Here is a 12790-nt window from a genome sequence, read left to right as displayed (position 1 = left end):
TTCATTTCTTAGAAAACTGCATGATACGCGAGTATATATAGTACCTGTTCCGAAAATAAAAAGTCTATGCTGTTTACAAATTTCCGTGTATTGAGTGATAGAATCCAGATCAAATGCAGAACCGATTAAGTTACGGAGTAAAAATGTATTTTCAACATTAAAAGCGACTATATAATATTAAAACTGATAATATTGCTTAGTTATTTGCACAGTGAATGTATTAGGATAAATGAGACAAGGAGTGATGGAAGGAGGGGGATGTATCAAAGACAAATGTTTTATAACCTACGCATTACATTCTCTGTAGAGGGCAGTACATTTTCTTTTTATCTTCAATCCTAACTCAAAATAAATTTTTGTATCATAGATTGAGTTGATGCCAGAGGCAGTAAAATGTTTTTTTTAAAGAATGGGACATTTTAAAAAAATATAATTTTATAAGAAAAGAAAAATTCTAATCTAATACTTGTTTTATAAGTATAAGCACTTTTTTTTTTAAAATAGCCATTCATTTATCTTTAAAATCGGTTAAAGCACTAAGTAAATATCAATGTACATAGGAGTCGCAGGTTGTCTAATTCTTTACACTTCTCATCGGTAATGCTATTCCTACATTTTGACCATGTAACCTCCAACCTTTTGCAGGTTTATCTTGAACTTTGGAATCTTTCTGTCGAACTCGGGAATCTGTACAAACTTTCTAATGTCCATGATTGAATAACAATCTTAAATGATTTGCAATTAAATTACTAGTATCACCAACATTGAGGATTGAGCCTTTAACCTTCCAGAAGAGTGTCACTTTGAACTGAATTTTACTTGATGCTTTATCCGTTGCACCAAGGATATAAATTATCAATCTCCATATCAAAAATTCAGAAACAAATTTGAATTGCATAAAAATATTTTTCATTTTATAATGACAATAGAAAAATCCTCTTTGGCTCTCACTTTTGTATATACACAGTTATAACATACAATGTATTAAAACAGTTTTTCCAAATTGAAAATTAGTCTTTCATTTGCAACATGAGCAGAATTTATTTTTTTTATATAATCACACTAAAGTTAAGGTTAATCAACTTTGAGTATCAACCACGTTATATATCTGAAGTAAACATACCAAACCAAAGATGCATTTACATATAATTATACTATTAATAAAATAAAATGAGTGTGATGTAAATACATCTTTGGTTTGGTATGTTTATTTCAGATATATATATACTCTGAAAGTGTAAATTCATTTTTATTGACCTTAAGTAATTGTGGAAATTTGGAAAATATTTTATTGAAACATACATTAAAAGTGTGTGTGTGTGTGTGTGTGTGTGTGTGTGTGTGAGGACACTTCCCAACCTATATACTCCAGGAATTTTTGATTTACATACTTGATATTTGGTATATAGTGGTATATAGAGTATTCAAAACTTTAATCCGTTTTCATAAAAAGATATAAAAAAAGAAAACTGCTGCTAAAGAGTCACAATTGACAAATTTGTACGGGGGGGGGGTTGAATTTTTATGTCAACTGTTTCACGAATGTGCATGCTTGAATCCTTCACATGACAGATTACTTAATAAGTAGGTTTTAAAACCTTTTAACAGATCGTGTCAAGCAAGTCTAATGGTTATTATACTTGATTCACTGTCTTCAGGTTTTGGTTTCAATCTCAGCTAGAGTATTTTTTTTTACCTACAAGAAGTGAACTGTTTAGAAAAAAAAATACTCGCATGCACAGGTCTCAGTTTCTTTACATGCTTTTTTTTTTTTTAAGGAATTGCATCAATTAAAATATAATATTTATATGTATTTTACAACTGGGCGATGCTGGGTGGCCTGCTAATTATATATATATATATATATATATATATAAACAAAACTCAGATTTAAAAAATTATTTAAATCTAAGTTTTCAACAACTGTACATGCTTGAAACTAACAGATGAATTTCTACCGGGTTTGACATTTCATAGTTGACTGATGACGAATGTTCTCTTGATATAATTTGACAACGGATTGGGTAAAAAAAAAAAAGATAAACAAATTAAATTAAAATACTCCATTCATTAATTTTTGTCCAAAATCAACCAAAACTTGTGATCAATATTTGTTTTTTCATTTATGAAAATAATGACAATTGCAGGGGGGGGGGGGCACGTTTTGTTTGAAATGCTTGTTTGTGCTTTAAATCTTCACATTGATTAGTCGAGAAATTCCAAAAACCTTTGTGTGTTCTTTATGAATACCTTGCTGCATTTAATTAGGTTTAAACTGTCACTTTATAACTGTTCATCACACTGGTTTTACAAGGTGGAACGATAAAATTGTCGTCCTAAAGAAAACAACGTTACAGCTTTATTTTAAAACTTTTATTAAAAAAAATAAATTCAGGTAACTTGATTATGTAGTAGAGCTGACATCTATTCAATGTAGCCACCTTCAGCGTCAGTCATCGCCTCAGTACTGGTCCAGAATTAGGAGCAAGCCTTTTCCACAAGTACCGGCAGGAGCTCAGCAGACGGCGGTATTCAAGCTGGCTTTAATGTTGTGCGAGGTCATATTGCCGATGTTCTCGATGTATAGCCAAACAAAGTAATCCAGTGGGTTCAAGTCAGGGGAGGAGGGATGCCAGTGAGTGAAGGGTACAAACTCATAGCATTCCTTCTGAAGCCAAGCTTGCGTCTCTTTAGACTTATGGGCTGGCGCCACACCCAACATCTGCCAGCAGCCACCTGATTGCACCAGGGGATCACCACACTCTTCAGCATATCCAGGTACACATTGGTGTTGATTTTCAAGCCGACTTTGAAGATATGAAGTGGCATAATGTGGCTCTCACTTGAAACCATATCAACGACCATAACCATGGCCGGAAACTTTGTTTATATCACCCTGAGCATGTCCTTGTTATTCGTGGCAATCAAGCGATGCATTTTGAGGGTGCTGGCAATGGTCCTGTTGTCATAACTTGGATAGCTAGAGAGCACGAGTTAGTGGTGCATCTCCATCTCGCTTGTTGAACAAGGTGTCACTTTCAGACATGATAGAAGACTCCTATCGCTCTTGGGATTTGTACCCAATTTGGTTAACTAGTAGATGGTCTGCAACAAAAAAAAAACAAAAAAAACTAAAAAAAAAAACAAAAAAAACTATAAAAAAAACGGTTTTCATCAAACGGAAATGGAATCATGTCTTTTATTGTTCCACCCGGTATTAAAAAAAAAAAATTTTTTTTGAAAGTCTATTTTTCTACAAAAGGATACAGTAATCACATCTTATCATACATTATCTACTTTAATATCTACTCGAACGAAACAGTAAACATTTTACTTAGAAGATTTGACCTTCAGATAAGAGTGACAGAAAAAAAAAAACTCCACCCTTGATAAAATGGTTACCAGAAGAAACTCTTCAATTTCTCTTGTAAACACAAGTACAGGCTTCTAGGCAAACAATGGACAGGAATAAGTAGTTGAACACTTGTAAAAATGTTTCTTCAATATATTTGTTTAATTTTATTTGCAGACAAAATGAACAAATATTTTGAAGGGAAAAAATGTTTTTTTTTGTTTTTTTTTGAAACATGAAATTTTAAATATAAATAAAACCGAGATTAAAAAAAAAAATTTTTTTTTTTTTTTTATTAAACACGTCACCACTTATTAAGTTCCAAAGGTTACTCGAGGATAAGAGTCAAACAGGTGTCAGGTGGACAGTAAGCCAACACTAATAATTGGCGTGATTGGGTAAAATTTTATTATTTAAGGCAGCTCAATAAGAATATTTACATTGGGCTTTAAAACCACCATGCTGTAGTCGGCTGGAAAGCAGCCCGGCACTATTATGTTCCACAGGCGAGCAGTTCTATGAAAGAAACTTCGCTTATGAAAGTTTCGTTTAGTTTTAGTTGGGGAGAAACAGAAACTATTGACAATGGTTGTAGCTAGACAATTTTTTGTTGTGAATGATTAAAGCTCAGTCAAATATCTGTCATGAAAATAATTATAGAGTAGTGAAAGTCTGTTCTATGAAAAAGCATAAGTAGTAGGGAGGAGAAAAGGGATATCACCCACAAGATTTCGAAGTCTGTTTTGTATTCTGTCAAGGCAGGAAGGAGAATTCTGATCAGCATTGCCCTAGAATTTTGTATACATGTTATACTAGTCAAGTTAACAAAATAGTCCAAACTGTTGTATATTGTTAAAACATTGTTGAGACGAGGAGTTATGTCCCTTTTTGTATAATGTACAGACACCAACTTGAATAAATGCTATTCAATGTGTTTTGTTAATATGAGGTTATAACTGAATTGTGATGAATATAATGGAACCTTTACTGTCCAAAATATATACACAGCCTCTAGGAGTAAGCCTTATTAGCAAACAAAGTATGAAAACAAAACAAAAAAAAATAATTGTAACTTTCTTGTCGCGGTCAAAGAAAGAATAATGACTCAAGACAATTGGCTGGTTTTCGTTTTTGTGTTATGAAGTATTTTCCTCGTCGAGACATAAATAGAAGTGACTATGTATGGAAACATGATAAAGTATACAGAATCCAAAGAGTTGTTCCAATACATAGAGAGGTTGGAATTCTTCTGTAGATGGCATACAGGATATACCCAAAAGTGGAGTAAATTTATAAGTAGTAAAACCAAGGGACTTATTCAGAATTTGTTAGTTTCGCATAGAAAGTGAGCACAATTTCAGTTAGAAATTATTTTTGCAAAGCGTAAACTAAGATTTTCAATGCTACAAATTTTATGCAGGAGTCAAGAAAAACAGACAATAGCGTCTCGAATTTTATTAGCAGATTTGAAATATTGATATTAGAACTGAAACTATGGTTCTACTATAGAGACAATGGTAAAAGACAGAATGATGGGAAATAAATATCTAAAATAAATAGTAATATTTGGTGTTTATATTTGTGATTTTATGAAGGGTGCTGATGAAAAGACCTGTTGGAATCATAAAGTGTAACACAAGATAAAATATATTGCTGAATTTTTTAGATGAGGATTAATTATTCCTATTATTTGAATTCTTCGGACTACTGTGCTCATCTTGAGAGTTATTTTCACATTTTGGTCATTGTGAGAAGAACACTCAAGATAAATACAGTATTCCGAAGAATCCAAATGATACGAAAATAAAATCATTCAAATCATTTAAAAATAATCATAAGCTAAATATTTGTATTTGAATTCTTGGAAACTATATGAATGTGTTATTTTTATTAACTTACTTTTAAAAAAATTAAATAATAAAAAAAAAAATCTTATTGATGGAAAAGGAATTTAATTTTCCAAACAACGTTTGTAAACTATTCAAAGTCGGTTCATGGATTTATGTGACTACAACCAATCGAGTGAAGGAAAAGAGAATATAGCATATACTAATAGGAGTATGGGAGGGATGCATGGAGTGACCAATCTTATTGTACAGGGGGGAGAGAGTACATAAAAAAAATGTCTACTATCGATTGAATATAGGATATTTGATTTGTTGTCAAAACACATCTTAAGAGCTGTTGACATTTGAGGGTTTTTTTTTTTGTTTTTGTTTTTTGTATCACATTTTTATTCATTTAATAAGAAATTTTTTATTTTTCTTTGCTCATGAAAGTTTCGTTTAGTAGATGAACCTTGAAAACCACAGCGATCCTCTGAAAAATATATAAATTATTACTAATGAAAGATTTAAAATTTGAGTAGACCCCTTTTAAGATTTCAGGAGTCAGAATCAGAGTCAAGTGTTTGAACCATCAAATACCTAGCCCTGAAAGGAAAAAATACACCTTTCACACCAAAAACATATGCACAAAAATTAATCATCTGCAGGAATGGGAATGGCTAAGTGGTTAATTACACAGACTTACAATCTGATGAGTCCAGTTTGTTTCACAAAAACACTTTCACTTAGGGATGTTGTCAACCTTCACATAGTTCCTACCGTAAGTATTCTATGTCTTTCTAGAAAGAATTCTAACTAAAAAGATATCAGGGGAAACGAATGCCAACAGCAATCATCCGATTCATATGAAGTGAGTTATGTTGAACAGCAGCATTCACAGAAATGACAACGATGCCAAAAAGACCACTCCTTTGAGCCACTAAAACAATCATACGTGAGCACACAAAATCAACAAGCAAAGACACACACACACACACACAAAAAAAAAAAAAAAAAAAAAAAGCAAACATGCATACATTTGCTCTTATCTGAAAAACTATCACTTGAGAATTTATTTTAACCATCATAAGAGCATGGAATAAGTGTTGTCCATTGTATTCAAGCACAACTTTGAGTCTCCTTGGGAAGGTGCTAATTAGATCAATTGACACAAGTGGAGAAACTTCATTTTCTTTTCCCTCTTGACTGAATATTTAATATAATGATGTCCAGTTTTGGAACAACATGCAATTGAATGCACAGCACAAAAATAGACAATCACTTTCTATTTTCTAGTAAACAAATGAATCGACACGGATAAATTACACTTTTTTTTTCACTGTTTATTCACCCTAAGCAAGGCACAGTGCCAACAAGTTGTAAACGGCTACTATTTGGGACCAGATTTGCCAGGATACTATGTAGGAAGTTGGGCAGCGAGATGTTTGTTCACATTACACTTGAACTTCTGCATGTCAGTACAGTCAGGGAAGCAGGGGCCTGGGTGGGAATTCCAAAGTCTAGCAATTCGAGGGAAGAAGCTATTTTAGAAGAAGGCTATACAGCACATAGGGATCTATACAGTGTAGGAGGATTTTGCTGCCTGTTCGCGATATTTAAGTAGAGGGGGTACTAGTGTTTTGAGTTCCTTCAGAGCACTTACAATTAAAGTACTTGTAAAACAGGCGCAGCGATGCCACATTTCGGTAATGAGACAGAGGTTTGAGTTTGGCCGACAGTGTGGAACATTAGATTGGTGGCTCTTTCTTTAACCTTATCTAGGAGCAAGAGACTAGTGGCAGATGCACGAACCCAGATGTGTCAACAATATTCTTAGCATAGTCGAATAGTGACTTTGTGGAGATTCAGGATACTCTCAGGTGTGAGTAACATTCTATCATGGTAGAGAGAGCTCATCTTCCTCGCAGCAGCCCTGGCAATTACCTCAATGTATTTGTTCCAATTAATGTTGTTTGTGAATGTTAAGCCTAGGGGCTTGAGGGAAGTACTTTCAGGTAGTGTCTCATCAGCCATGGCAATTAGTGGTTGAGAGGGTTTCTTGTAATTAATAAAGGAAATAAGCTTAGTCTTGGCGGCATTGAAAATGGGCAAACTGTTCAGATGACAATTTTTTTGTGTATAAATAAAGATTTTGTTCATCCATCAGTCGCAATTTCTTTAAGCATAATACATTGCTGAATTTGTCTCATTTCAAAATATCAGAGACGTTAACTACTCGAGAAAATGAAGATTTCGTTAATAGTAAATAAATTCCCAGCAAATAAAGTGTATACCATGACCAGAAATTGAAACAGAAACTTAAACTTTGAACACCTGACCTATTTGGAAAGTAATGTTTTAAGCTCTATAAGAAACTCAGCTTCTTATAGAGCTTAAAACATTACCTTAAAATTCTTTGCTAAAATCTTTGAGACCTTAATCAATCAAGCACTAGTCCACCACCTTGCAAAAGCTCATCTTTGACAAATATGGATTTTGGCAATGTCGTTCTACTGCAGACATTTTAACGGTAAGCTCTGAATTCATATACCATGCACTGGATAATGCAGGTGATGCCAGGACTGTAGTCCTTGATATATCCAAGGCCTTTGACAAAGGTTGGCATGAAGGGCTGCTAATAAAAATTAAATCGTATGGTATAACTGGACGAATGCTAAATATAATTAGCTCGTTCTTACATAATAGGACCATCCAGGTTGCCATTAATGGATGTACATCCAAACAGCACATTAATGTGGGAGTGCCTCAGGGATCAATCCTTGGACTACTACTATTCCTGATATTCATTAACAACCTTCCTGATAATATTGTGTCCAAGATGGGTATATTGGCTGATCATACAATGTTCTATAACTTGCATGAGAGAAGAACGGATGTACACAAATCTAAGACAATGGTAGAATCCTTAGAAAATGACCTCCAGAACATAGTGGAATGGTGCCGTATATCGATGGTAATATTTAATGCTAGTAAGATTAAGCTGCACTCCTTTAACAATTACAAGAAACCTTCCTAACCACCGATATCCATGACAAATAACGCTCTACCTGAGAATTCTTCAAACCCCTTCGTCTTAACATTCACAGGCAATATGAACTGGAACAAATACATTGAGGACATTGTGAAGGCTGCTGCAAAGAAGGTGGGTTCTCTCTATCATGCTAGAAGACTACTCATACCTGAGAGTATCTTGTACCACTATAAAGCCATTATTCGCCCATGTATGGAGTACTGCTGGTGCATCTCTCCCTCTTGGATAGGGTAAAAAAGTCCAATCTAATAGATCGATCCTGTTTTGTCAACTATGCTCCAACCCCTGTCCCATCGCCACAATGTTGCATCCCTGTGCTTGTTTTACAAATATTTTAATGGAATGTGCCCTGATGAACTCGTTATATTTGTGCCCCCTCCCCAACAAACCTGCTTAGCAACAAAATCACACACCTTCACTGTTGAGGTCGCTAAATGTCAGAAAGTTTACTACTCTAATAGTTTTTCCCCTCAAACATCTAGACTTTGGAATTTCCTTCCTGCTACATGTTTCCCTGACTGTACCGATATGCAAAAGTCTAAATGTAACGTAAACCAACATCTTGTTCATGTTCCCTAGGCATAGTTTTAAATAGTATCCCATTACGTTCAAGTGACAATATACCTTGTTTGGGGTGAACACAAGTTTAAAAGACATCAGAAGTAAAGAATTATCAATAGCATTGAAAATTATTTTAATAATACAAAAAAATTATTTTGCTTTAATTACATATTGCTGTTAAAAATCAGATTTAATATATTAGAATCAATGGGCCCTAGGGATGATTAATTCTAGTTTTACAAATTAAAAAAATGCTCACCATATAACTTTCATATTGGGAACACACATGTCTTATTATATTTGATTATTTAGATAGCATTGTATGATTTATATCATTAACCCTATTTGTGAATTATTAAAATGGATAAAAATCTACAATGATGAATTACAGGAAAGAAGATTTTATTTATTTTTATTTATTTTTTGGAAAGCCATTGTAATTGAAGACAACGTCATCCTTTTGTCTAGTTTGTAGTCACACATCCACTTGATGATCATTATGACAAAGCTTTTTTGGCCGGCAATGCTTTGTGATAATAACTGACAGAAAGTATCCATTTAACAGCGTTTCATTAGAAACTTGATATTAGTAGGATTACGAATGCCTTATGCACGCTGTCTTGAGTGGTTTGGTCATGCATCATGTGTTGCCTCTTGAATCAAAAGATTGGAAAGTGGCAAGATCATCCCATGCAGTAGCAACTTTATGGCAACCTACTTGTCATATCTACTACCATCAGGGAGTGACGTCTACGATTTGCCAGTTACTGCCAAAGGAGCAAGCAAGAGCTGGTGAGAAATGTATTGTTATGGACTCCATAGCAAGGGCGCATGAGCATAAGACGATCTAAATCCACTTCCATCCAGCAAATTGCACATGACGCCAACTGTGATCCTGAAGATCTGAGGCAGCTGATGGATGACAAGGAAGTCTGAAGAAAGAGTCACATTGGTGCGGGCAAGGAACCCGATCAGAGATATAGACTGAGGAAGAGCTAGCATGGAACATGACCAATTAGATCGGACCACATGAAGATCACGCATGAGACACTGCCTTGTGTTGTTGAACCTGGAGTCCAGGACTCCCCCAGCACCTTAAATACTAAAACCCAAATAAACATCTATTTTTTTTTTCATCCAGGACTTTGTTGTTTGTATCTTTTCCAATATCATTCATACGATACAATATTATCGAGATGTGGGTATTTTAAATGTACTAGCTGATTTCATGGAATATCTAATATGCTAGCAATATCCTATCGTTTTAACAGTAGAAATAAACTTGAGAGATGTGCTATTTGAGCATTGAGAATATCTCCATACGATTGCTTACGCATGACCACTATTTTATGGCAACAGAGTTTAGTTTTTGTAAATCAAATACTGGTTTATTGGCTAATCATATACACAAACTGTACTGCAAAAAGCTTTAAAAACAATCTTGAATATTATTTAAATTTAAAAGTTTATCCAGTACATATCAATATGTAAAATTAACTATTTGAAAGCCAGATAGATTTTTTTCATAATAAAAAAAAAAAGTTAATTTCAAGCTCAGCTCAGAGAAATAATTCACAAAAGTATAAATCGACCAAATTACGATTATTATACCAACATACAAATAGTGGAATTAAGGAGTTTAAACAGAATCTTAAGAATCACAAAAAATTATCTGCTTTCATACAGTTTCACTAAATTAATAATTACATATACTAATTTAAGGAAACTAGAAAGTAGATCTTTGGTTTACTTTCAGCAGTCGTGTAACTTTCGCTTCCCTTATTTTGTCCTCAGATTCCAGGAGTGATGTTTCTGGCAAAAAGGGGAGAATTGCTGGTTTCTGGATCCAAACTTATTCCATCTAACACCTATCTTCAGTGTTTTTGACCTCAAAGTAGTATATTTTATATATATATATATATATATAAGCTTCTTACATCAAGTGACTACATGCCTTATCTGGAGCAATTTCCATGTAATAAAAAAATATTTCATTGACAAGTTATTTCCCTTAATTATAGAAATAAACAACCCATAATTTTTATATATAAAAAAAAAAATGTGTTATTGTTCTCAGCAGAAATAGGATTCCAAACTCGTTTAAAATGGATATTGATTTGGCATGTTTTTGTTTTACAGAACACAAATTAATTCAATGGGTATTGTAAACAATTCATTTAAGATGAATTCTCATGTTGCACATACATGGTGGTCAAGTGAGGAGGTGAGGGGGGGGGATAAACATTGTTGCTTATTCTTGACAGAAGTTTGCCCCTCTTCAATTAACTACTGTGTTAACGAAGGTAGCTTTTTAATCCAGTTTTATACAATGATTCACATGTGACACAAAAATATTCATATTAGTGGCCTGGTAAAGCCACAGGGGAGAACCTTAAGCAAAATTTATGCCAAAGCAACATAACTGAAGCTGGCTTGTCAGGGCACTATATATACAAATGTAGGCAAATTTGGGCATATTTTATTGATTTGAAAATATAGGGTTTTTTCTTTTGGTTTTTTTTTTTTGCAAATTGTCATGAAATTTTAACCACAGAACAGTATTATAATCTCCAAAAAGCCTGAAACGGTGTTTGTTTTTTTTTTCTTTAGAGACGGCAAACTTTAAATTCAAATAAATAACAAAAATATTATAAAATTATGTTGCAAGAGACTAGTGGCAGATGCACTAACCCAGATGTGTCAACAATATTCTATGCATGGTCGAATAGTGACTTTGTGGAGATTCAGGATACTCTCAGGTGAGTAACATTCTAACATGGTAGAGAGAGTCCATCTTCCTCGCAGCAGCCCTGGCAATTACCTCAATGTATTTGTTCCAATTAATGTTGTTTGCGAATGTTAAGCCTTGGGGCTTGCGGGAAGTACTTTCAGGTAGTGCCTCATTAGCCATGGCAATTAGTGGTTGAGAGGTTTTCTTGTAATTAGTAAAGGAAATAAGCTTAGATTCAATTTTGGCATTTATAATTTAAAAATAAATACAATTTCTAAAATACTAGCCTGAGTGCCCGCCGTTGCCCGGGTGTTTGGAGGTGTGTGTTGAACAAAAAAAAAAAGTGGTAGTAGGCATGCAGACTCGAACCCGTGCCACGAAGAATGAAAAGAACGTGGAAAATAAAATAAAAAAAAACCCTGACGTCTTTGCCGTTGTGTGACGGTTTAAATTAAGGCTAGTCAATCGAAAAGAGAGGATGACTGTAAAAAATCTTGGCGAAAAAAGTGACTCACCCCTGTAGAAAAGTGCCCAGTTGAGAGTGAAGGAATTAATATTTTTAACCAATTTTTCAATATTCGATATAAAAACGATACCGATCTCGTGAAAATCCATCGCCTCTGTCGAAAGTTTTAGGCAGACATACAAATATACATACATTTAAACAGACAAGTGAGATTTCTATTATAGATGACTCCTGCAACTCACAAGTATATGGCATAATCTAGGTCCAATTTTCACAACTTTATGCATTAAATTAGGCTGTATTTCGGTAATAACGTGTCAAATATTATCTTCCAAGTGTCTGGTTTATCAGCATAGGCGTGGGACTTTACATATCCTCAAAGAAAATAATCTAATGGGGTTAAATCGCACGAACGAGGTGGCCAGTATACAAGTCCATTTACTGAAATTATTCATTTATTAAATGAATCTCTCAGTAAATTGATCGTATTGCATGCTGTGTAGCATATGCCTTTGGTCTGCTAAAAACCATATGATGAATTGCAAAACCAAGCTGAAGTAAAAAATAACCGATAGTTGACAAATTTTTCAAGAAAACAGTTTGCTGCTTCTACATTAGAAAAACATACACAAAATTAATGTTTGATGCTATTAATTTGAAATTGCATTATCTTATTAATCTATACATGCAAAAGTTTTTTCGATATAAGCAGTAAATTTATTTAATAAATTTAATAAATGACTAAAGCATCAACTTGAACTAACCCACGTGTTTGCCTGGCTCCCTCCCCACCCTCTTTTTT

The 12790-nt window shown here is 33.8% G+C and overlaps 1 protein-coding gene across 4 annotated transcripts in view; it reads right to left on the bottom strand.

The window, feature by feature from the left end:
* LOC145284500 (cAMP-dependent protein kinase regulatory subunit-like) overlaps window positions 1-12790 on the bottom strand; it is a 416793-nt gene that overhangs the window by 286746 nt on the left and 117257 nt on the right. The gene's annotated exons all lie outside the window — the stretch shown is intronic.

The sequence above is a fragment of the Euprymna scolopes genome, chromosome 9 (assembly GCF_053919585.1).
Source record: "Euprymna scolopes isolate OS-2025 chromosome 9, ASM5391958v1, whole genome shotgun sequence".
Lineage (NCBI taxonomy): Eukaryota > Metazoa > Mollusca > Cephalopoda > Sepiida > Sepiolidae > Euprymna > Euprymna scolopes.
Note: the sequence above shows the minus strand (reverse complement) of the source record. Positions and strands in the feature narration are given on the sequence as shown.